This window comes from Ochotona curzoniae, unplaced genomic scaffold (genome assembly GCF_017591425.1).
Source record: "Ochotona curzoniae isolate NIBS_2020 unplaced genomic scaffold, NIBS_Ocur_1.0 contig_293, whole genome shotgun sequence".
NCBI lineage: Eukaryota > Metazoa > Chordata > Mammalia > Lagomorpha > Ochotonidae > Ochotona > Ochotona curzoniae.
Genome location: NW_024465655.1, coordinates 2,707,024 through 2,733,722, shown reverse-complemented (window position 1 = coordinate 2,733,722; position 26,699 = coordinate 2,707,024). Strand labels below are relative to the sequence as shown.

Sequence of the window (26,699 nt, the reverse complement as noted above, 5' to 3'; positions counted from 1 at the left end):
TAACATGGGGAGCTTAACATTCATTTACAAGTGCACAATAGGCTTCATTTTTATGTTCACATTATTTTCTTACTCATTTTCTTTTTCAATAAATCCCCCAAATTAAAATCTTTTATTTAGATAAGACTTTTAATAAAAGTGATATGTGCATTGACTATGATATTTGTACACTCTCAATAAGATGTGTTGCTCATTTTAATCTAAATTTTGCATATATGTTTACCAATATTTTGTTATCTTTAAGTTGGCAGCTTGTATTGCTGAAAGAAGCCTGAATGACTTGAAGCAAGAAAATAAAAGTAAAATGTAAGTATATCAGTGATAACACTTGAAAACTTTGGCTACTTTATTCTTTTTTATGAAGTAGTTATTTTCTAAGGATAAATAGGAAAGGGTACGGTGAATTTTGCATATTTCATTTTGAAATATTTACTCATTTTGTGGCTGTTGTTTAAGTTCTTGGGTCACTGGAATATTATTTGAAAGAACACAGCTTCCCTACAAAATTTTAAAGTTTTCCATTTTTGATATTAATATGAACGAAGTTAGGTAGCTCGTTCATTGTCATTGAAAGCACATCAAAAATGTCCAAACCAAGTGGAAAAGGCAATTAAAATTTCTGCATTTTGAAAGTGAAATTCCAAAGATATTTCCATTATTGTCTAAGTGATATCAAGAAAGTGAAAAAAAATTTCACAAATAACAAAATATATGTTGATAACTCCAATAAATATAATGAAATAAAGCTTGGAAATTCTAGTCCTTTATTGCACATTCACTTTTTGAAATTACTGGACATTCTCAGTTTCTGATTGAATTTGTTCATTCATCTCTTGGGATGTTATTTGATCCTAAAATATTTTGGGGGGGGGAAATTGTTGAACTAATATTTATACTTTTAAGGTAGTGTTATTTCTATTATGTGAATATTCAGTGTATTTTTGCTTTAAATATAATGATACTGTGAGGCCAGGGCAGGGAAATAAGCAGGACATGCATGACTGCATTATTCCTTACATGCATCTCTGATTACACACACACACACACACACACACACACACCATTGATTCAACTTTCCTGGGCAGATTGCTCCTGCTGTTGTCGGGTTTTTGATGCCAAGTACAGCAGCAACCTCAATCCTTGTCTCATAGGAAAGAAGAATTTTCACTCACAGTTTAGTTGTTGTTTTTTTTTTTTTCTTTTTATTGATTGCATTGCATTATGTGGCACAGATTTATAGGCACTGGGATTCTCCCTGCACAATTCAGTTTTAAAGCAAGATTTATTAGAAAAGTTGAGAAAGGAGACTCCTGTCCTAGTGATGGGAGGGAGCTCTGAGATAGAAAGGACCCTTACCCCCTGCCATAGTGGCAGGAGGAGAAGTGGAGAAAAAAGAGACCCTAGTCCTCTGCCATAATGGCAGGAGGAAAAATGGAAAAAGAGACCCATATCAATGGTGGCGAAAGCATCTTTTAAAGATTTACTTCAAAGGGGCTCCCCAAGGAAGAAAGGAAATTCCTGGTCCCCCTGGTATCTGGCTTTGGGGCAAAGGCCAGACAGGTGTCAGACATTGGCCTTGGGAACATGAGTACTACTTCCTCCAGTCCTTCAGTGATAAGGAGACCAGCCTGAGGCCCTCCCACACAATGGCCGGAGATGATGGCTGATACTTCAGCTTGAGGAATTGATATGCTAAAGCACCCTTGTTCCTGGGAAGAGATGTGTTCTCCTGAATCCAAGACTTGGTGAGGAAAATACTCTTTTATATTTGAGTAAAAATGACTTGGGGACCCAGGATACCCTAACTGCCTACTGCCCAGTCTAACTCCTCTCATCCTGCCAAGTGTTGCTTGAAACATAAAAGCGGGTTCATTTGCTTGGTTGATCAGAGTGACTGCTCAAGCCACCCTTGACTTCTGGTTTTATATTGTGCTTTAGTAAGCTTTTAATGACTATTTGAAGTACTGACTAGTAATATCTTAGGAAGGAAGATTTATTTTGGCTAACAGGCTCTAGATACGCTATCCAAAATTGAGTGGCTTCATGGGTCCAGGACTGGTGGGGGTGGAGAACAATGGAGAGCCCATTCATTACAAAGCAGACAAGGAAGCAGAGAGCGATGTGAAGCTTAGTGTGCCTCTCTTGAGAAGCACCTCCCTGTTAGTGCCTTCTCATTAGGCTCGTGCACAGCCCAGTTGCCCTGCATAGATTTAATCACCATCAATTCACTGGAAACTTATCTGTTTACCAGTATACATATTTGTTTTGTGTAGTTGCATAACATTGCCTTATTTCAGAGAACATACTGTATTTTTTTCCTTTTGGAACTTGTTTATTTCGCTAAGCGAGGTGCGCTCCTCTCCAACTGCAAATAGTGGACTGTTGCTATTGGTAGATTTTGATTATTTTTAATGGATATGTATGTTTTGATGAAGTAGATATAACACCTTTTTGTAACCGTTGCGATTCTATGGACACAAATTATTAGTATATGATTGCTGTCATGCATTGTGCTGCTGTATATATAGGTATGCAGGTCACTTTCTCATATTCAGAGTCCAATTCATATGGATATATTCCCAGAAGTGGGATACCAGAATCATATGGCAGATCAGTTTCCACTTACCAAAGCACTCTCCATACTGATTTCCATAATGGATGGACAAGGTAGTCTCCCCACCAAAATGGAGCAGGTGTACCCTTCCCCCTCATTCTAAAGTCCTCGCCTTGCATGTGCCAGGATCCAATATGGTCACCAGTTCTAATCCTGGCAGTCCTGCTTCCCATCCAGCTGCCTGTTTGTGGCCTGGGACAGCAGTTGAGGACGGCCCAAAGCCTTGGGAGCTGCACTCATTTGGGAGACCCAGAAGACCTCCTGGCTCCTGGCTTCAGATTGGCTCAGCACCAGCCATTGTGGTCACTTGGGGAGTGAACCTTTGGACAGAAGGCCTTCCTCTCTGTCTCTCCTCCTCTCTGTGTATCTGACTTTGCAATAAAAATAAATAAATCTTTAAAAAATAGTGTGTATTAATTCTTGAATATTTTTCATAGCTTGACTCTCCTCCTCTTCCAGCTTTTTTATTTCCCTCCCCATTGTTAAAGAAAATATCTTTCAATTCTGACATTCTTTTCTTCTGCCTCATTCTGTTATTGAGGCTTTCCACTGAATTTTTAATTTGTTCTATTGTGTCCTTCATTTCTAATTATTTGTCTTGATGATGTTTCAGCGTTGCCATTGCCTGTAGGACATATTCCCTAAGTTTCTTGAATGCTGTTTTTGCTTCTCATTGTTGTTTTTCTTTATACCAAGTTTTCAAAAATTCTTTTTTCCCCATTTTTGAGATTTCTTCCTCTGTTAACTCTGAGGTTCCTTTGTAGGGGAGACGTCAGTAATATTCATTGTGCCTCTGTCTCTTCTTTTGCTTTCAGCATTGCACATCTGCCTAGCAGATACCTCTCCTTAGGGGACACTTCCAAATTGTGTTGCCCACTGGTCTACAGGCCAGTTTTCCTTGTTTCATTTAGTACCTGGTTCTTTCTTCGCAGTCACTTGTGCTACTTCCTCCAGTGAATTTCAGTCTCACATTCTTGTGTTAGACTTCCACCAGGGTCTCTGTAGTCCCAGCTCTCGGTTCTCCACTTTCTACCCCCTATGATCCTGTGCTATGGCTTCACCTTTCCCTCTACATCCTTTTTCCCACTCTCAGGTAGAACAGTGCTTTTGAGTAAAAAGGCACCAGCTATCCTAAGTTACAGGGTTGCCAGCGGTGCTGCTCTTGCTGAAATCTGCTGGCCATTAGATCTGAAGGCCACCAAGATCTATTTTGGGTGGAACCAATGGTATAACATTTTGATACTATTTTCCCTGTGAAACTAGTACAATGCATTGTCCTGGAAGTGAATTCTTCTCTGGCTCAGTGACTGCAACCCACTGTTGTTTCTTCAGTTGCTCAGCCTTATCCTAAGTACACAAAATGGGACCCCATGTGGCACTCATCGGAGTCTGGGCCTTCTAGTTGATAGATCTGGCACTACCTAGACCTATCTTGAATGGATTCTGTAGAATGCCAAGTCAGTACTCTTTTCCCTATGGAATTAGTGCAATACATCGAGCCAGGAATTAGCTTGTTCCTGGCTCAGGCATGCACAGCTCTCATTGATCTTCAATCACAGCCCTGCATCCTTTTTTCAAGTACACAGAAAGGCACGTGATATGACAATGTTGGGTTTCTGAGCCATGCAATCCACCCTTTTTCTGCACCTGACTGATTGGGCTCTGCTGCTACATTCTGCTCCTGGTAAAATCAAGCATATCAGCAGAATGGGCAGTGCTATGCATGGATTCAACTCCTGAACTTGAGGTGAACTCCCCTTCCCACAAGGCTGTTGGTGAATCTCTGATTGCTGAACACTAACTGCCACCGGGGTACCTGGTCACTGCACCACTGCTCCACTGTCTTTCCTCTGCTTTCCCATGTCCACAAGTCTGCAGTGTGTTTCTACTATTGGTCTGGCCTCTCCTATTTCCTGGGATCCAAGCCTCTATGCCTCACCCTGGTTAATGATTCTCCATCTCCTTAATGTATCCCTTAATCCATTCCTCAATCTTGTTTCCCCACTACATACTTTTGAATGTATCATTGGAACAGAGTGCTAAAACATTTTGTAAGTTATTGAATTTAATTCTGGTGTTATGCAATCTGAAGGAGGAAATGGTACTTTTTGTTGTTTTAAAAAGGTGATCCTTATTATATGTGTTCTTTCAGTGTGATTTCACATATGCAATAAATATTGGATTGCTGTGAATTGATACTAATACTAATGTGTCATTCTTGCCCATAAACTGCTTCCTAATGGGATTCAAGGAATGTTGCTGCTAGTAATTCTTTAGTGTACAAATATAATCAATAGGTAAAATGCTAATTTTAAATTCATATAGTACATTTTAGCTTCATTGATTTTCTCTATTTCTCATTACCAATTTGGCACTTTAGTAACACATTTCGAAATTTAATATTGGAGAAAGTGAAATGGAAGAACGTAATAGTCAGCTATGCTGCTTTAAATATTTGCAGTAAGAAACAATCATGTATTGATCATATCATCAGGGTTTCTTTTGCATTAATACTTTAGTAGGCCCTTTGAAAACCAAGGAGTGTGTACACAGTCCTCATCTGTAGAGGGACAGGTGTCAAAGGATTTCTGATTGTCTGCTGCTTGTGCAGTCTTTAAAAACATTCTTCTCTCCCATGTCCATGGTCATTATACTTTCATGTACTTCCAAATGTGATGGCTTTATTTCCCTTAATGCTTGCACAACACCTGATATAGTGAAATGCTTCCTAAGGGCATTTAATACAGTATGTGGAGCATAAACATTTGCTGAGCCCCTGAGTTCCATGGTTAATTCACTAAAGGTCATAAAGGCCCAGAGTCATCTGTTTGGGATTTCAAATATTACGTCAATCAAGATGGATAGTGTAGTATCAAAGAACCACTATCCGTGAGCCTTGCAACTGGATCAAATCGCAGTCACATATTGCATACTGTTGTTTGGGTCAGACAGTATATGTGATGGTGGTCCCAAACATTTGTATTACCTGGTGACGTGATTAGTATACTAGTTTAAGTATATTTTCAGAATTTGTCCTTGTTTTTCAGTGAAACAAGGCTTCATTTCATTGCTCTGTTTCATTTATGTTTTTATTCAACAGGAATATTAGAACCCTCTGTATCCCTGTTCAGTCCTTAAGATCAGGCTTTAAGACGTTTTTTTCTGGTACAGTCTAAGGGCTCCATAAGTACTTATCACTACACGTAGTATGCACACTAATAGAAATAGGCAGCACTGATTATACTACTAGCAATATTTACTTTGGATGCAATATAAATTTGTTTCTTTCTGGTCTGACCTGGAAGCCTTGTCAAGACTTTAAAAACTGATTTGAAAATGATTTATTCATTTACTTATTTGAAAATCAGCATTAGAGAGAGAGAGGAAGAGAGAGGGGGACCTTGCGTCTGCTGATTGATTCTTCAGATAGCTACAACTGCCAGGGCTGTGCCTGGTGAGGAACTGCATGTGGGATTCCCACATCCTTAACCACCAATCTAAAATGACTGGAACACAGTTTATTGTGGCTGACTCCAGTGTAACAAATATAATGCTGCTTTATATAGGAGTCTGGATAAATATTATATGTATGTATATGTAAGATTATGTTAAGAGGTGTTGCTTTGAAATTTGAGTGTGTAATGTTAATTCTATATCAGAAATGCTTCCATATTAGTTTTCATGTTGTGTTTGCAGTGATAATTTTGGATATTTTTATGGGAGGCTCCAATTTTGGTACAGTTAAAAACATAAAAGTCTTTTCTTTATGACAGGCCTTGAATATATGATAAATTTTCACTTTTGCTTTAAGGTACCTGAGGGTCGAGGAAAACTGCCAGCTAGATCAAAAGGCTGATGTATCACCTGTGGATGAAGATCGTAACTATAGAAGAAAAGAAATCTTGATCTATAGGTATTCAATGGCTTTTGTGTTGTGGCTATAACATGTCTAAAACTCATTTTTATTTCTAAAGGAATTCCTAAATGATCTCAATATTAACATTAGTGAAAGAAAAAATAAATCAGATCTCTCATTTAGTTCTTACAGTGTGCTTGTATGAATTCAGTTTTATCAGGAAATCCTCTTGATGTTTTAATTAATATTTTAAAATAGTATATTCCCATAATTATGTATTAATAGTAGAATAATTACTTTTTCTTTATAGAAAGAGAGTTGAAGATCTTGAACAAGAACTAGATAGAACCATTCGTAATTCTCAAAGATTGGTATGTATGTGTGTGCGTGCGTTCATTCATTCATATGGTTTTTTATATCAGTGTGTTTATATGGATTGAAAAAGAAATGGAATACATTGATTATTTGTATGCCTTTCTTTTCTGTTTAGAGATGTTTTCACATTTCCAGGGATTCAAATAATGTGAGATTAAAAAAAAATCTTAGAGTTATATCTTCTTGGGAAATGAAACACATTGCACTCGACAAAAGAAAGATTTTAAAACATCAGTGGGGTCTCATAATAAAGCAGGGTAGTTGTGAAAAAGACATCTGTTATTGTGGACAGTTATTCCACGAGAACATCAAGTAGAAGTTTACCATTTAAAATCATTAATTACCTTTAGATATATAGCAGAATAAATAATATATCCATCGAGTTTTACATTAGATGTGTTTATGACTTCGGAGTTGCTTGAAGTTTTTTTTTTTTATTTGTCAGTTATTTCCAATGCTTATTATAAAAAACATTTATTTTTTTTGTTGTTTTTTTTTAGATACTTTCTTATGAGAAAGAAGCACATATCAATTGGGTAAGTTTCAGAGTGCCAGAAATATTTTGTCTGTGTTTAATTAAATTTTGCTTTTTTGTCAAGAACCTGGGCATGGAAATTGGTGAAAAAAGAACTATGTTAAAAAAAAAAAGGTAGTAAAATTATGTTGCTCTGATAAATAATACACTGTTACATTATGGTTATTCATTCAGTCTACTTTCAGCACAATGCTACTTCAGAAAGAACTTGTATTCTCCTAGGGGGTTAGAGGAACTTGGTGCATATGCTCATGTTTATGCATTTACATTTTGGGACATTGGATTGCCCCTTGTTATCTAGAAGAGCCAGAAAGGTCTCTGGACCATTTTACTCAATTGTCAAACAAATTGGATTGGAAAAAGAGCTAGCTAAAGCCCTTTCTAGTTCTAAAATTGAGGGTTCTATTAAGTGATTCTCAGTGTTGGTAGGAATTAAGGAAAGGGTCATCTGGGGAACTAGTTGTCTGTGCCTGCAGAGGAACTGCATGATGAGGAAGTGAAGTGGCTGTAAACTTGGAGCAGTTAGAAGGAAGAGCAGAGATGGAGCTGTTGACAGTAGCTGTCCACTGGGAGTGCCTGTCACAGGGAGGTGGAGGCATCATGCCCTGTAGTTAAATGTGTTGCATCTGAAATCAGCCTGTCTTGGTTGTATGCTCTCTTTATGACAATCCCCTGTTTTTCTTACCTATGAAGTAGAGATACTAATAGTATTCATTTCTTGGTTTATTGTGACGATTAAGTAATATATGGATGTTTGTCAAGTGCTCCACGTGATTAGGCATACGTAGAGTCTGGTGTTAGCATTGTTGTTACTGTGAAGATCTGTAGATGTTAGGCATCTCCGAGTGGAGCATAGCATGAGAGTGGTATCTTTATTTACGTTGTCCTGACCCAATTACACCAGTTGTTAGATTTTGGAGATAAAGCAGAGGTCTTGAGCTCATTTGTCAATGTCTTCACATAAATAACTATTATAATAACCAATGTTCAGATGATGCAGGAAGGTGCCATAAAGTCATCCTCAATATCACTTTCATTGGGTAGACTTTTTCAGCACTCTTAGACATATATACACACATATACCAACACATGTGCATACACACATATATACATGCACACACACTTATTGAAAACTTTGTAATGTTTATATACCGAATTGACAGGTCGAGGGAGGAATAGAGACAATTAACCTTCCATCAGATGGTACCCTTTTTTAAGGATTTATTTATTTTTATGTATTGAATGAGCTCATCTTAGGCAATTTTGGATAATTGGGGACTGAATGAGTGGAGAGAAGAGCTGTCATCATTTTAAAATGTTTTCAAAAATTTTATCTTCTACATAGTAACATATTTCATATTTTTCAAATATATGATTTTAAGAACATAATAAAGTTCCCCTTTACCTTCTTTCCTACATTATTCACCCTTTCTTATTTTTCTTTCAACTTTTTCTTCATTTTCTTTAAAAGTGCAAGATTTTCCTATCCTAAAATAAATAATGGAATATATATTAAGTAGAAAAATTACTGTTCATGAGAAGTTTAGACAGAGACAATAAATATTTGTTCACAAATGTATTATTACTTCTGTCATTATGTCTGTTTGTGGGATATTGCCTCTGGATCTCTGCCTGCTAAGCCCATGCTGGAGGCCATAGGCACGTGGCACACCATGTCCTTGGCTGAGACCCCGAGCTGGCCTGTTCACTGGACATGCAGCAAGAATGATGAGCTGCATCCCAGTCTCTCTTCTCTGCCCCTTTAATGAACTGTGCTAGGACTTCCTTTATAAACAACTCTAGGAAGTCAAACATTACATTCATCCTGCTTTTCGGCAGGTAAGGAGTTTGCCCTGAGACACAGCCAGCTTTCTGTGCTTCCTGACCTTCAACTTTATTGAAGGGTTCAAAGAGACAGACATATCTAGCAGCGTGTCACAGTATCGTGGTTGGGTGGAAGTATTGTCAGGACCACCTTTCTGCCTGCCCCTTTTCCTACCCTTTGTAAGCGTGTGACTTCTTTCAAATAAACCGACATCCCCTACTATCAGTTTGTCTCCATTGTTTCTGCTGCAGAGGATCACTGTGACTTCACCCTTCAGTGATCTCAGGACCTGCTGAACAGAAGACCCCCGAGATTAGTTACCCCATGAAGTGATGACATGTCTTTTGGAAACTGATTATTAAACCTGAATGTTCTCCATTTGCATGCATTTTGTTGTGAAAGATGTTTAATGTTGGGGTCCCTTGGCCAGCAAGTCAAACCCAGACACTCGTTGTCTTTGTGGAACCTTTATTGTAGAGATGACACAGCAAAACCGGTGCGCAGTGGCCGCACAGCAGCTGCCATGCAGCCACCGCACAGCCGGCACATCGCAAGATGCGCAGCAGCTACATCATGGCGAGACGCTCTCTCTCCCTCTCTCTCTCTCTCTCTCTCTCTCTCTCTCTCCCATTTCTCTGGCTCCCTTATATTGGGTAACTTGGCCAGTCAGCGTAAAGGTCACCTCTGCAAGCAGCAAGCAGGCCAATCCTCACACAGATCACACGCTGTCCACGAGCCATCCACGCACCCCTGGGCCAATCACAGCAGACTTCCTGAGACTTGAATTTTCTACCACAGCAGGAAGCAGCAGTTCGGCGCCTGTCTGTCTAGGGTGTGGGATGCAGGCCCCCTACAGCTCCCCACAGTTTAAGACTTTTTTGCCTGAGTAGTATTCGTGTGTGTGTGTGTGTGTGTGTGTGTGTGTGTGTGTGTATGAGAGAAAGAAAATGTTTTAAAGTTATTTGAGGGCCCAGGGATATAACCATTGAGTCAATCCGCATCTTGCATGAACCATGATTCCATAACGGTGACGGCTAATGACCTGCTTCTTATACTTCTTATGTAGCTCCCTGCTTGTGGCCAGGGATAACAAGGGAATAAGTCCAAAACCCTTAGAATTATACACCCATGTGGGAGAGCTGAAGGAGACTCCTGACTCCTGACTTTGGATGAGCTCAGCTTAGGCAAGTGTGGACAGTTGGGGAAGAACTTTCTCTCTTCGGTCCACTCATTCACTCCTTCCAATAAAGATAAATGAATCTTGGGCCTGGCGCTGTGGCCTAGTGGCTAAAGTCCTCGCCTTGAACGTGCCAGGATGCCATATGTGCGCCGGTCCTAATCCCTCCAGCTCTACTTTCCATCTAGCTCACTGCTTGTGGCCTGGGAAGGAAGTCTAGGATGGGCCAAAGCCTTGCCTTCCTGCACGCACGTGGGAGACCTGGAGGAAGTTCCTGGCTCCTGGCTTCAGACTGGCACAGCACCGGCCATTGTGGTCTCTCAGGAAGTGAATCATTGGATGGAAGATCTTCCTCTCTGTCTCTCTTCCTCTCTGTATATCTGACTTTTCAATAAAAATAAATAAATCTTTTTAAAAAAGATAAGTGAATCTTAAAAATGTTGTTTGAGTAAGAATTGCCAGGGAGAGAAGAAAAAGGAGAAAGAGACAAACAGCCCTGTGCATAACTGCTTTTGCATTAGAACCTACAGTGATTGTGGCTGGGCTGTGGCTGAAGCCAAGAGTTGGAATTCAGTCCACATCTCTCATGTAGATGGCTGGGGTTCCAAATGATTAATCCATTACCACTGCTTCAGAGTGCATGATCAGGAATCCAGAACCAGGAGATGGAGCCATGAATTGAACCCAAGTTCTCTAAAGTGGGACATGGCTGTCTTTACTGACAGCTTGCCTTCAACACCCAACAGCCCTTACTGTGATCAATCTTTGTGTCTTTACCCTGAGAGAGTTTCAAGTTCCATTAGTGAGCGAATGTCACTGTTTCCTTAGCAGACCTCTTAGAAGGCTTTGTAGATGTGAGTGCTCAGTGTTTGAACACAGTGTTTTGGAGTATAACATAATCATTGGCTGAAATTTGTCTTAACCTTTGAGAATAAGCTGTAGACTCAGAAGTAGGTGGGCAGTTCATGTGGCAGTGAAAGATGCTGCTTAGGATACCTGGTCCTCAGTTGGGCTGCCTGATTTAAGTCCAGGCTCCTCAGCTTCTTATCCAGCTTGCTGCTAATGTGCACCTTAGGCTAGAGCAGCTGATGGTTGAAGAACTTGGTGCCTGACACCCATGTGGGAGACCCAGATTGAATCCTGGGTTCTTCTTTAGTCTGGCCTGTATCTGGCTGTGTGGCCGATGAGGAGTGAATAAATTTATGGAAAAAAATCTCTGACTCCTTGTCTTTCATAATAAAATAAGTAATCTCAAGAATTTGCCATTAGTTTGTATAGAATTATTTTTCATATATATCCTTAATATTACTAGCTTATTACCTGTTATTCAATTTTGTCTTCTATTTAACAAGCAGATGTGTTAAAATACAGTAAAGCATTTTGAAACAATGTGTTTCCACATTGTTAACAGTTTAATAAATGTTTTGGTATAGTTTTTTAGTAAAAGTTGATGACATCATTACATACTGGAAAAGTTTTTACACATGCATTATTTGTTGAAAGCAAGGCCTACAAATAGGTAAGGTATCATTTTTGTAAATATTTATGTGACCTATTCTTTGGCCATTGCTCTTTTTAGCATGTACTTAAATTTTGATAAATACAAGTTTGGTATTATATTTTGATATTATATTTCTTTTAATTTGTGAAAAGCTGCATACTATGTTGTTCTTTTTTTAATGTTGTTCTTTTGTAGAAAATTATAGACCAAGTGATAGTACCTACGTTTATATGAAAAGCTAGTAAAATTTTTTTTGGACATTGCTACCTTCCACAAAAATGCATGTAATCTGAGTTTCCTAAGAATAACATACTTCGAGTTTTACCCTTTTATCAATACAAATGTAATGTGATGTACAGAATTCTGTTAGCATCATTGAAGTCCAACAGACATTGATCATATCAGCTATATAAAAGGGTGTGTTCTTTACCAGCAAGCTGTGAAAGTGTTTTAGACCTTTATGATTTCACTGAGTTGCAGTTTGTTTTCTCGAGAGATGATTGCCTTGAGGTAACTGACCAAACTTTCCAAGCTCTAGGACTCTGAGTCTTTTTTCTTTGCTTGGAGCTTGCATCCTTTTATATAGCCCTTAGCTTATTACTTGGCCAATCAAACTGTTCTTGATCTTACATAGAGAGCACCATTTCTTGGCAGGTATTTGCTTACCTGAAACTCATTTATTTTTTCAACAATTTCTTAAATTCAATGTGTTTTACTTAGAATTGGTTAAAATTATATGTGCATTGGCTGATATATTTTTGCTGTCACTGTGATATTTCTGCTTATTTTCATTTAAGTTTGCATAGATATTTTAATAATATTTTGTTGTTTTTTAAGTGGGATGCTTATACTGCTAACAGAAACCTGAATGACTTAAAGAAAGAAATGACTTCTGATATGCCAATGTGAGTATTTTAGTATTAACATTTTAAAAGTTTATTGTATTGTTATTTTACTAATTAGATAATTCTGTCATAAGGACATGTAGCAAGTTTTCCAGTGAACCTGGCATATTTCATTGTGAAGTATCTACTAGTGTTTTTCCAGCTGAAATGCTTAGTTCCGTGACATATTACTTGGAAGAAACTTTGTGATATATCTGTATCAAATTTTGATTTTCACATTTTCATATTGATGTGGTCCTGAATCAGCAGCTTGTGTCGGGTTACTGATGTGGAAACCACATTTTTGCCCTGACTGATGTGGGGTTACTGATGTGGAAACCACGTTTTTCCCCACTGACGTGATTAGATCTGTTGACTTGTCAGTCAAGTGACTCCCTTGTAGTGATGCCTCTCTGCACATGGAAGCTGAAGTTGCACATACCACTCCGAGCCCCCACTGGAGCCCATGTGGCAGAGAAACTCACACTGTCTTGCAGGAGATGCAGCACAGACATGTATAGAAAAAAAAAATCAGGTTTTCAAGCAAGAGTTGCTGGAGTCAGAAAGATGAAATATAAAGGATGAAGCTCTGACACAGTTATGCTCCAAATATCCACATCTTCTGATAAATATGTGAAGAGCAATCATGTTATCTCAAGTCCTCATTTTCTGCATAAATTGACATTGTTTTGCAATATTAAGCTGGATGAGAAAATAAACATGCGATGTACAATAGAAGGGGGGAAGTAAGTGTACCGTGAGAATGGTCTTTGTCTTCCCAGAATTGATTTCTTACCACAGTGTGCTGAGTATTCAGCATTCTTGCTTGTTTTCCTACTCTCCGCAATTGACTTTTTAATGTTTGTTTCAGCTCTGATGATCAAGAACTAAGAAGATTGTTTTAGAAGTTACATTTGTACTATAAAATGTTTAAGTAATAAAGAAGTAGGAAGATTTTGCAGAATTGCTGATTTAAAAGATAAATTACCATTGTGATCAAATTACAATGAAAAGCTTACGTTTCCCAGACCCATAAAGTTTGTGTTTTAATCCTGGCACTTGTCATTTTTTATACTTCATTTAAACCTTGCTCAGTTGCATAATGATGGAGTGGGATCGGTTGACTTTGATAAGCTCTTCCATTTCAGTCATTTGGCTCTGTGTCACAGTATTCACGGTAGTCTCATTTTGAAGTGGAAAAAAGCAATTCCAAGCTTCAGTAGAACACACTATTCTTTAGCAACAAATATTGGTATTCCCGGGATAAATACTGGGAGATACAAAAGAGTGTTTTGATCAGAATCATCCTAGAAGATCTGCTTCTACAATGATATTGAGTTAGAGTAGCTACTTTATGGCAGTGGTAATTTTCGTGAAGTGTGGGTGGTTTCTCTTGGAAAAGTAACTGAGAGCTGCTTTTTCTATTTGCAGTTTATCTGACAGTGAATTGGAAACTTTACAAAAAGATTCTTACGTGCTTGAAATTCCAGATAAAGCCTTTGACAGAGGTACACTATTTTTCTCAAACCCTGTTACAAAATACATGTCAGATCTTTATATATTCTGATTGTCAATTTATGTTACTAGAAATTAAAGAGGTTATTTAGAAATATTTTAGATTCTGGAACTATGAAAGATCTGTTCTAAGCTCTCCTTAGAACTACAAGGTTTGAGGTTTTATTTCAATCACACTAACGGAATGTATTTATGCCTTCCTTTCTCAGTGGGGCTTTGGAGGATGATAAATGTTCAGTGTTTTGACCTTTAAAAGCCAAATGCTTGACATGTTAGGTATTACTAATTTTTGGATATGAATTAAGGAGTGCTTAAACGGAAAAGCATCCGATTGTTTATATATGAGATGCATATTAAATTTTCATGCATGTTGAATTAGATGCTTGAAGTTTCATAAAGTATCGTAATAATGAGAATTAAAATAGTTGGCTTTTAACTATTTAAAAGGTAGAAAAGCTTAATCTAAGTATGGCAGCAATAATTAAAGCAAGAGAGGACTATTATAAGATATTTTATGTTACTATTGTAAAATGTATTTTATGTCTCTATCCATTCATTGTTGAGTTAGCATATTGAATTATCTCAGACTATTTTAGTAAGTGATTAAAATATGGGGCTTAACTCAATTTCTGCAGCATTGAAAATAAATTTATAATTATATAGAATCACATTTTAATAACCTTAACAAGTTACAAAATTCACTTTGGGGAGACAAGCTTCATTAAAATTAGTCTTTTTCTATATTTAAAAAATATCAAATTATTACAAATTTGAAGTAGCAACAAGTTTCGAAAGGGGAAACCGCATTGAATAAATTTTTCAATTGAATAAATTTTTATCTAATGAAAAAGTCCTGGGGAGGATAAATAATGTTTCAATCTGTTGTAAATGACTTATGTCAGTCACACTTCATGAAATATTGCATGTTTAAGAATTGTTATTTTTGTGGTGTTTAAGTTTGATTTTTATAATTGAATTTTAGCTTTGAAAGGATAACCATTATTTCAGAGTAGTTTGCAAAATGGTAGACCTTTTGGTTGTTTACAGAAATATTGCTTAATTAGTATGTATAAATTGACTATTCACTGATGAATCAAAAGTAGTTTCTGTTGCCTTAGAATGTATTTTGTGTTTTCTATTTTACATATCAGAAGCACTTCATAAATGGCCCGGCTGTGCTTCCATGTTGCAACCTACATATGCCAAAACATACAAAAGCATGCTGCCATTAAAAACTAAACAAAATCAAATTGCTTGTCCCCTAAAACTTCCTACCACTCTGAACTATATCCAGCATATTTTTGCTTAACCTCTAGTTAACTTCAGTATAATAATTATTTTATTGAACAAAGTTTGATTCAATTCTGTCTGGTAGTAACACAAAGTTAGTTAATGGTCAGAACATGCATTAACCTTTAACATGGCAATAGCATAACTCAGTGGTAATTGTGGAAATGGATCCACTTGTGTATAGCTAAATGAAGCTATGAAGACTAGTGCTTATGTGAATCCCAGCACATCAAAGGGGAGGGTGGCCAATTGAGCCATCATGCTGGAATACTTTGTATTTTCATCTCATTCTTAAAATGATCTTTAAAATACACATCTGGAAAACACAGATTCCTTACACTTACTGTTTGTTAGTTACCTTTGGAAAAAGAGCTGTATGACATCAAATATATACACATATTTATTTTTCTCATATATATATATATTTTTTTCTTGGAGGTTATGCTATAGTACATTTTTTAATCTTTTGATCCATAATTTTGCCATTAGAAAGCAATTTGTTATACTATGTAATAAATTTTAAGGAGAAAACATAATAGAACATCAAAACAATCTAATAAAATCATCATTTGATGTATCATTATTAGAATATAAAATTTCAGAAAAACAATTTCCACATTGTAATCATGATATTTTTATTATAGCAAATCACAAAATAAAACTAACCTTTTTAGAGTTAAGTAATTATGAATTCCTTTTATAGACAGGATTTAGAGACAAATCATTTGATATTTTGGAAACCAAAATTGTCTGCTCTGCATTTTCATAGCTACCTAGAGTGTAAGCAGTAGATGCTGTTTTTTCTCTTTCCTACCTTCTTTATAAAGGCTCTAGTGCCTTTAAAACAATCTGTACCTTGAGCTTTCTTCTGGAAAAAATGAATGACTTACAAAAACGATGTGGTTCATTTAATACAGCACATCCATGAGGAATAGTTGATCTCCTCACATGCAAGTCAATTGACGTAACTTTACAACAGGAACCATATATTGCTTCAAACAGATTAATACAGATTATATAAAGAACACTTATATTGTTTTGTAGAAGTTAATAAAGAAATGATCAAATTAATTTTGATTTCTTAAAAGAGGTGTTAAAATAGATGAACATTTTAATGTCAGGCTTCTGTTGTAAAAACAAACAAACGGAAAACATATATTCAGGATAATACAATTTGATTGATAAATGAGATACATTTTGTCTAATTGAAATTATATTAATCTTTATATCTTATTCAAACATGGATTTATTGTGTTGCTTTTATTTTTGAATATGTGATTGACATTAAAACACAATATTTTCTGTGGTCATAAAAAATGTCAAAATAATTCCCATAATTATAAATATTTTTTCCCACATAAATTTTTTAAAAATATATACGTGTACATATAAATAGAGAAGTAAACACTTATTACTATTATTTTTTCCTTTATTAAGGCTCAAGAAACTGAGATCATACCTTAGACCCTTTGATTTCAATTGAGAGAGGAAAACCAAACTATGACAAATCCCCTAATTTTGACAGAAATTTTTCTGATATTGACTGCCTGTTAAATTGTTGGCATCTGGGTTTGTTCCTTTGTGAAACATATGCCCATTTCTTGAGTAATTTGTTTGTTTTGGTGTTTTGGTTGTTCTGAAGTTCTTTGGATATTCTGGAGATTAGCACCCTATCACTTAAGTAGTGTGCAAAGATCTCCCATTCTGTGGGTTGCTTTTTTACTTTGTTGATTGTTTCCCTTGCTGTACAGAAGCTTCTTAGTTTGATGAAGCTCCATTTGTTTATTTTGGTATTAATTGCTAGTGCTTTTGGTGTCCTTTTGATGAAGTCAGAGCCTATACCTAAATCTTACAGGGTGTTTCCAACATTTTCTTTCAAAAGTTTGAAGGTTTCTGGATGTAGGTTTAGGTCTTTTATCCATTTAGGTTTGATCTTAGTGTATGGTGAGAGATGTGGGTGTATCTTCTGGTTTCTGCAGACTATTAACCAGTTGTTCCAGCAGCATTTATTGAAGAGATCTTCGCATTTGCCTGGATTGTTGTCTTGTGTTTTTATCAAAGATTATTTGGCTGTATCTGTGTAGGTTCCCTTCTGTTGTTTCTATTCTGCTCCATTGATCCTCCTCTCTATCTTTGTGACAGTACCAGGCTGTTTTGATAACCACCACCCTATAATATGTACAGAGGTCTAGAACTGTGATTCCCCCTGTTAACTTTCTATTCTTAAGTATGGTTCTAGCTATTTGTGGTTTTTTTGTGTGCAAAGACATATATAGGGGGAATCAAGAGAGATCCTGACAACCTGTTAACAGGAGGTCATATGCAAAGAACAGGGGGAACCAAAGAGTGGAGCAGGTAGACAGGAGGAGGCTTGTATACCAACCCTGGAGACTCCTGGATCCTCACCAAGGACTATCAACATGGACACCAAGGACTACGTCCCAACTGCCAAGGAAACCACGGGTAATTAGAGTGCCTTTGGAGGCCAAGAATTCTGAGGTCATCCGCTCCCATTTGGATCTACCACATGGGGTGGAAGATGCCCAAATCCTTCCTCACAGGATCCACGGTTATCGGAACACCAGCCAGGAGCCCTGAGCAGTCTACACAAACAGAACAGTAAACTTCCTTTGGGACTCGGGAGAGGAGCTTTCTCTGGTCCTTACTTAGTTCCAGCTTTGGATCCCCACTCTCTCTTGCAATGATCATCAGGGTCGCTCCAGAGATCCCCCAAAAACAAACATACAAAATAATTAGAATAGATAGAGAACAACAAGGAAAGCTCAGAACCAGGCAGGAAATAGCCTGGACTCACATATACCTTAGTAGGTAGGACACAAACAGTTACTCCTCACTAAGGTAAGGAAGATTTCTCTGCACTCTTCTAAAACTGTTCTGCACCTCAACAGTAGACATATGCCTTGTTAGAGTCATAAGCCAATTTACACTGACCTAAAATCTGCCAAGTTCAGCAAAATATGCTTCAACACTATAAACTGCTAAATACTAAAATGAAAATAGACATGAGACAGCTGAATAGTACCCTATAGCCATTTTAAGGTATATAGAAGCCGGCTATATATAAACTAAAATAGAAATGTCAATGAAGTAGTCACAGGATGTGGTTAAGAACCTGTATCTTCTAACATATTGGTTACTCAATACCTTGCCAATTAATTCAGTAATGTTGTTAATTGTTGTTGATGTTATGTTGTAGCTTTTAATTGATTGGGATGATATTCTGCCAGCTCTGCTTTCAGACCACAGATGTTCCCCCCAAGAAACTGTTGAATTTATATGGATAGTAAGATGCTGGACTCTATGCTTGGTATATGCTTGCAATAAAAGAGTCTTGACTGATTTTGTACTGAAATACTGCGACAAGGTGGAGGAATCCACCATGGGGCAAGGGTATGTGGAGGGGTTGGGGGAATCCCAGAGCCTATGAAACTGTCACATAGTGCAATGTAATTAAAAAGATGTAGCAAAAAAAAATGTTTGGAAAAGGAACAGAGAATGGAGATTGCTCAACCAGCTATGCAGTTTATTACCAGAAAATTCAACTTAGGCTATCAATACTATTGTTGTTAGCTACTGAATTTATCAGTAACTTACACTTATTGCTTGCAACCTGTGAGAGTAGACAAGGAATAGAAGTACTGAGATATATTGATTATGCAAATCTATTTATGTAATTCAGAGTTAAATACATTTTTAAAGATGAATATACACATGCATATGGAACAAATGTACCTTATTATTTAATCGAACTACCAGTAGGGATAGTATCATGAAAATTCAGTTTTTATACGACAGAAATAAACAAAGATATGAGATAAGGTTTAACATATTCAAATGTAATTAATTCTTATTTTACCTTTTAAGAAAAGATTTATAAATTTTACACAAAGCTAGGTAAGATAACAGAGAAAAAAAATGTTTCTCCCTAAAATTAGCAACAACAACCATAGCCGCTATGAAGCTAGGAGAAAGAATCATCTCTTAGTTTAGCAAAGATGTGCATGTAGAAAGGAAAGGGCCAGGCTCTACTAATCAACCAGACAAATTCAAAGATAAAATTAGAGGAAAAAAGCTCTCCAAATGTTATACAATGTGATGTTTGAAGGATTTATTCAAGTGATACATTGACAATAGTGTGAACTGTTTTACACTAATATTCAGAACTCAAAATACAAACATCACAATATAGCTAAGTGTCCACTAATTATTCAGCCAGTCCTAACAGTATTTAAATAAGGTGTCCTGAGATACTGTTTTCCCATTACACAATTCCTTCAACAATCATATGGCCACTGTCTGAAGTTAGGCAATCTATGTTTGTGGTTTTTCATGGGATATCAACAGCAAGTAGAACTTTCAAAAGACAATGAAAATGTTGTGAATGATTCCCTCAGGAAAGGCTTTCTATTGCAACTGAGGTGCTTGGTTATATCTGACGCAAATATTTCTTTAATAATATGTGTTGGTGTTTGATTTAACTGAAGACAGTATTAGAGTGAGCATGAGAGACAGAATTGATCTTAGATCCCCTGGGTCAGTCCACTCATGGCTGTGATGCCATGATGTATGGCAGGGTGAAGCCAGAGGCAAAGACCTGCTGGTGTTTTCCACAGGAAGGGCCAGGGCTGGTGCATTTGATCCAATATCCACTAATTTCCAAGGAACTTGAGCAGGGAGCAGGGTGTGAAGTGCACCAGGTGAAACCCAAATCATAAAAACAAGGGATGCTGGCATTTCAAGGGCGTCTTCACAATCTATATCATTGGACAAAACATGGAATAATTGTATAAGAAATCGGGGTTTCAGTAAGGTTTATTTTTCTGTACCTGAAAGGCAGGGCTACAGAGAGGAGGCACCAGGGGTGTGTGGGCTGCATGTTGTGTCTCTGGATTCTTCTGTTTGTTTGTTTTCTGGAGAGTAGTTGATGTTTAGGGGAGAGGTAGCAGAGTCACACAGAGCAAAAAGTGACAAGAGAGCTTGCATGCTCTGCCCGACTCCACAAAAACCACAGCCAAATCTGGGCCATTCTGATGGTGGGAGCCAGGAGTATCTTCCAAGTTTGCCGTGTGTCTGCAGGGTGCTGCCTCTGCTGGTTTTCCTGGTTTGGAAGCAGGAAGCAGGATTAGAAAACATAGCAGCAGCCAGTGCTCCCCATGGTGGCCATTAGTATGTTGGTGAAGACTGTACTTGATGGGTATGAAGCATCTGATACCTTGTGCATTCAAAATGTGCCAGCTCACAGTCTTCACCATTCAGTGACCACATAGCGAGTGTAGGTGCGTTTCAGGAGGATGGATGTTGTCAGGTGTTGAGGAGGAACCTGCTTCAGTCAGATGGAAGGCCACTGTGACATGGCAGTGTGAAGCCGGCAGTATGTTGAAGGAGATGATCAGGTTGAAACGTTGAGGTTCCAGTTGTCATAGATGTGGGCTGTTGTGAGTGAGTGAGTGAGTGAGTGAGTGTGTTTTCCCAGGGTGGGGAGTTTAAGGGCTCTTAGTTTTCCACCTCTTCTGGCAGTCCAAGGGGCTCAGGTGTAGGTAAAGTTATGTGTGAGCCTCAGATTGCTCTAGGCTTAGCACGGTGTCAGTCAAGTACGAAATGAAAATGACTTGTAGGACAAGGATGTTGGCAAGTATCCAAACTGTTGGATCGTGGAGTCTGGTGAATCGGGAGAGGAGTGAGCAAGTGAGGATGCTGAGTGGTCAGGGAACTAACCCTTAGGTCTGAGCACCAAGCGAGCTGCAGTGTGAGTGACTAGCCGAGAAAGCAAGGGAAGGGTCAAAGTGTTGTATTCCCAAGAGGGAGGTCTGAATGGATGTCCTCGGACACTGAGCAGTCCCCGATGGTAGAGTCTAGGAACACGTATTGCCCAGCGGGGTCTAAGGTTGGGCAGTATTCATTGCGGGAAGAATGAGGAAGCAGGAACAGAAAGGGAGGAAGAAGAGAGGTGCTACTCTCTGGACAACTTCTCAAAGCTGCTGCAGCAGGTGGGTTGCTAAGTGCCAGCTGGAGAACCCTCAGCTTCATTTGGCTGTAGAGAATTTGGCAGAGCAGGAGTTCCAGTGGCCTCAGTGTATTCTTGTGGCCATGGCTAAGCATGCAGGTGTCAGCCTGGCTTATGCACCACCCTGGATGTGGGAGATATCACAGTGTCCCTTGCGCTCCAGAAACGTCCCAAGAACAAAGTGATAAGACCCACGATGTTCATGGTTTCCTTTTTTCCCTTTCTTTCTTTTTAAGAATGTCTATGTCTGAACCTATTTCCTGAAAAAGAATTGAATAAAACACATGACCAAGACAAGCTGGAGGTAAGTCCTGACAGTGTAATTTTACCCGTTTGTGGTGTGTGTGCGGGAGCTTTCTGATCTCTCCCTTTTTTGCAGAACAGACATGCCCCTAGTAATTCATTTTCTCTAGAAATCTGTTTCTTTTCCGAGTTGACACCTCTCAGGGAGTACACCAGTGTAGCAGGGGATTTGGTTTCCCCCTTAGGTTATGCATAGGAATATTTTGACGTAATGTTTTGAGAGTCTACTTTCTGAGATTTTCAGTTTGGTCCTCTGCCACCTCTGGAGTCAGCTGCCCACTTGTTCTTTCCCTTCTCGGGCTCAGCGTGCTAGGTACTCTACATTGTGGATCTCCTGGCCTGTGTCTGTGCATTTTCTTAAGCCAGAATATTGCTGTGTTGTCGAAACCTGCTTTCTGTTCTTTGACCACACAGTTGCGATCGCTCAAACCCATCTGATGTTTCTCTGCACCAGTTAGTCTGTATAGTATGGGTTTCTTATAATTATGTCCCTAAATATTTGTGTATGAATTTTGCATTTTTTTATTATTAGTGATATCAGATTTATGTTATTTTGTTACAGAACTGCAGCATAACTGTGCCAGCAGTTCCCTGCGAGAAAAAAGAATTGTGTGATTTCCAGGGTACAACTATGGCTCATCCAGCCACAAGCCCAACTGTTGCACCGAATCCGTACCAGAGGGTAGGGCCTCCTCAGGCTCGCCCCCCTGCAGGAGCTCTGCCAGCCAGCCCTGCTTCCAAATTTTTGCCAACGGGGTTTCCTGTCATATTGCCATTACCACCGAATGCTGAAGGTATGTGATTTGGTTTGTCAGGGATTTTTTTTTTCTCTTCCTTGCACACTACAAAGCTGAAACACTAGTTTTATTCATGAAATAGATGCTCACTTGACTGTGGCTCATCTACTCATGAGAGAGAAAGCAAAAGCCAAAACTGACTCTAATGCCATGTGAGTGAAGCAGGCCTTTTCATAATTGTGAAGGGAGCCAGCCAACCATAGACAGCCTTAATGTGAATCATCCAAATGATGGGCAGTTGCATACATGTTGTAATACTTCAGAAACCCACTTGCTTCCTTTTGCCCCGATAACAAATAAACAAGCAGCACCGTAGGCGTTGTGTGACACTGGTGGTATTGGGTGACACTGGTGATATTGATTGCTTGACTCTTCACATCCACCATTCACCAAGACACAGGTAACCGTGGAATCAATTGTCATGTAACGAATGATTTATAAAATCCTGTTAAATTGTCTTGTCTGATGTCAATTTTCCTTGTGCCTGGGAAATGGAATGCCAGGTAAAATGAATTTTGTGTGAAACATTTTCACATACACTTTTGGATGCAGCCAAGTGTTTGCCCACCTTTCAGCCAGTCCTACTTGCATTTGGCTAAGATGTCCCAAGCCAAACTACTGTTTTCCCATCACTCATTTCCTTCAACAGCCTCGTGGCACTGTCTGAAGTTGGGCAATGTAGGTATGTGGGTATCCATGGTGAGTGGACAACAGGAAGAACTTGTGAAAGACAACGAAAGCTTTAATAAGAGATTCGCTCAGGAAAGGCTGTCTATTGGCGTGAGAAGCATAAGGTTATGATGCTGTTGTCAGTTGTACCATTTAACGGACAAGCATTATGAGAGTGAGCGTGAGGGTCAGAAGTGATCTTGGACACTTGGATCAGTGTGCGCATGGCTGCAATGGCATGGCTTAAGAGGTGATGGCATCGCAGTAGGCACGTTCACACACTGTATCATTGGACAAGCCATGGAATCTTTGTTTAGGAAATTGGGGTTTCGGTAAGGTTTATTTTTCTGTACATGAAAGGCAGGGCTGCAGGGAGGATGCACCAGGGTTGTAATGGTTGTTTTTTGTTTGGTTTGTTTTTTTTGTTTTGTTTTTTGTTTTTTAAGATTCATTTTTATGAGAGAGGTATAATTACAGACCAAATTAATTGACTAAAATAATTCTTGCATCCCGTTTTAATCCATGAAAAAAATTTTGTATTTCTTCAACTTTCTGATTTTAAATGCTATCAAATTATTTTGTTTGTCTCCTGTTGAATTTTGTTTTTCTCCTGTAACTTTTCTTAGTCTTTGTGTAGCTCTATTATGAATTACTTCTAGGAATTATTCCATCGAGTTATTACCCTTTAGCTGTTTGTTTCATCTCCTCAGTATATGGATATTTACCTACTTTTTTTTTTTTTTTACTAATTTGATTATAAACCTGAGGTTCAGTATCTATGCAGTAGTAACAAGTGTTTTGCAGGTACTGGGAAAATGAATAATGAATTTCTTAAATTATATTAGTGTTCTCCATTTTGCTGTTTAACACCAATTTTCCTGAAAATATTTTTAGCATGTATTAGGAAATAATTTTCAAATAATCATTTCTTTGTATAAATATGTGCTTTTTGGCCATGCTGTATGCACTAGATGATAGAATTTACTGTATTATGTGCTTACTAACAATTCTTTTTCATTGTTTTAATGTGAATAAAAATTTTATCTTCCCAAATACATTATGTTATTTTTTGCTTGAAGGTGTTATATTTTTCTTAGTATTGTTGAGGTTTTACATTAAGGTATGATTCTATTTAGATTTTGTTAGAAATTATTTTTTTATTCTGTGGTTTACCCAATCTCTAATTAAAACAACAACAACAGTAAGCTTTTTTTTCCTATTTCTTTCTGCAGTGAGAAATGTGTGCACAAAGGATTATCCTCGTTAGTCTCTTTGTTTCGCTGGATTTTTTTCCACCCACCCAATTTGAAATCCAGTGTGTGTTCCTCTGTACACCATCTTTAACCAGCTCCGGAACATCTGCAAACCAAGAAGGAAATCTCAAACTAATTTTAATCACTCAGCCCATATAATTTTGTCATCTCTCAACTTTTCTCTTTTCGTAATGTCTCTTACTTAAGTGTCTTTTTTTGCTCACTGTGAACCTTCTTGCAAGGTCCAGAAACTGATGCCCAATTCCAGCTCACTGAAATCAAAAAATATTTCAACTCTTACAGACTCACAGGCAGAATGAATTGTGTACTAGCCACATATGGAGGCATTGCTTTGCTGCTTATGTACTCCAGCTTAAGGTCTAAAAATTCCAGCTGTGAAAGCAACGTAAGTGGATTAGAAATCATTTCCCCATCTGCCTTCCTGCCTGGAGAAGCTAATTAACTCGACATGTGGCAATTCAATTTGTACAATAAGCTATGAACCTGGAAAAACAAAATCTGTACCATGGCATTGGCCCGAATAAACTCATTTTAAACTTTATTTTCTAGGAACCTTCTGAAATATCTTAGTCAATATATAATTCTATTACTTTGTCCAACATTTTTTTAAAATTTCCACTTTACTACTAAAATGTATTTCAATCACTGCATACATAGTATTATATAAATTTGTCTTCATGTGTTTTAACAATTCCCTATTGATACAGATTGATTGTTTCTGTTTTATTCCCATCATAATATTACAGAAACCTGGTGTTTCTATAGGACCAAATATATGCAAGATAATTTCTACTGTTGAATCCCATCAAAGGACATTTGCATTTAAAGAGTTTCTTAGAGAGTTGTGACAAAGTAACCTTCAAAGAAACTTTATGGCATTACAGTCTTACCAATGTGAGTCCAATAGCCTGTTTCCTTACCTCTTTATCAGCAAGTGTATACTGTCAGACATACTCAGAATTCCTTCAGACACTGCAGATTTCCCATTTTCTTCCTTTTTTAAAATTTTTAAATTTTGTTTTATGACACAGTTTCGTAGGCTCTGGGGTTCCCCCAACCCCTCCAAAAAGCCCTCCCCCAAATTGATTTCCTCCATATTGTTACAGCAGTACAGTTTGTATCAAGTCATGATTCCTTCATTGTGGGTATGGACCACGTAGAGAGTCCAGCATCTTATCGTCCAGATAAATTTAAGTTTCACTGGGAGACCATCCCTGGTCTGAAAGTAGAGCTGGTAGAATATCATCCCCTCCAATGAAAAGCCACTATACAACTTCAACAACAATTTACAACATCATGAAGTTAATTCACATGGTATTAAGTGACCAATATGTTAGAAAATGCAAGTTCTTCAACCGCATCCTGTGACTACTTCACTGACATTTCAATTGTAGTTTTTATACAACCGGCTCCTATACACCTTATAATAGATATAGCGTACTATTCAGCTGTCTTGTGTCTATTTTCATTGTTATATTTAGCAGCTTATAGTTTTCAAGTGTGATTCCTATTGAACTTCATGAATTTTAGGTTAGTCCAAATAGGCTTATAAATCAAACATACCATATGTTAACAACTGGGGAGCAGAATAGTTTTAGGAGGGGTGTGCAGAAAAATCTTTAGTACCATAATGAGGAGTAACTAATCTTTGTGTCCTACCTAATAAAGGTATATGGGAGTCCAAGCTGACTGCCTCCTGTCTGTTCTAAGCTTTCCTTATTGGTCTCTGTCTATCTGATCTATTTTTCCATTTTCTTCTGATCTTCACCTTCAGGTTCTCTTTCCTTCTTTGTAGCTCTCTGGTCACACTTGGTTTGCTTTTTGATTTTTGTTTTACCATGAATCCCTGTGAAGACTGTCCTGTGCTCATTTCCCACTAACACTCCACATTCCTCATTCTCCCAACCATCTTTTTACTTTTATGCTCATGGACTTCCCTTATAGTTTCCTGAAGCTCTCCAAACTGAACAGAAAACAGGTACTCTTTCTTAACCTCCAAACCTGCCCCTCTTCTGAACCAACAGAAAAAGCTGATCAAGAAATTGTAGATGCAAGTCTG

General features: G+C 37.9%; 1 pseudogene; it reads left to right on the top strand.

The window, feature by feature from the left end:
- Nucleotides 1-205: 205 nt before the first annotated feature.
- LOC121155637 lies at nucleotides 206-25,029 on the top strand (annotated as a pseudogene).
- The last annotated feature ends 1,670 nt before the right edge of the window (nucleotides 25,030-26,699 follow it).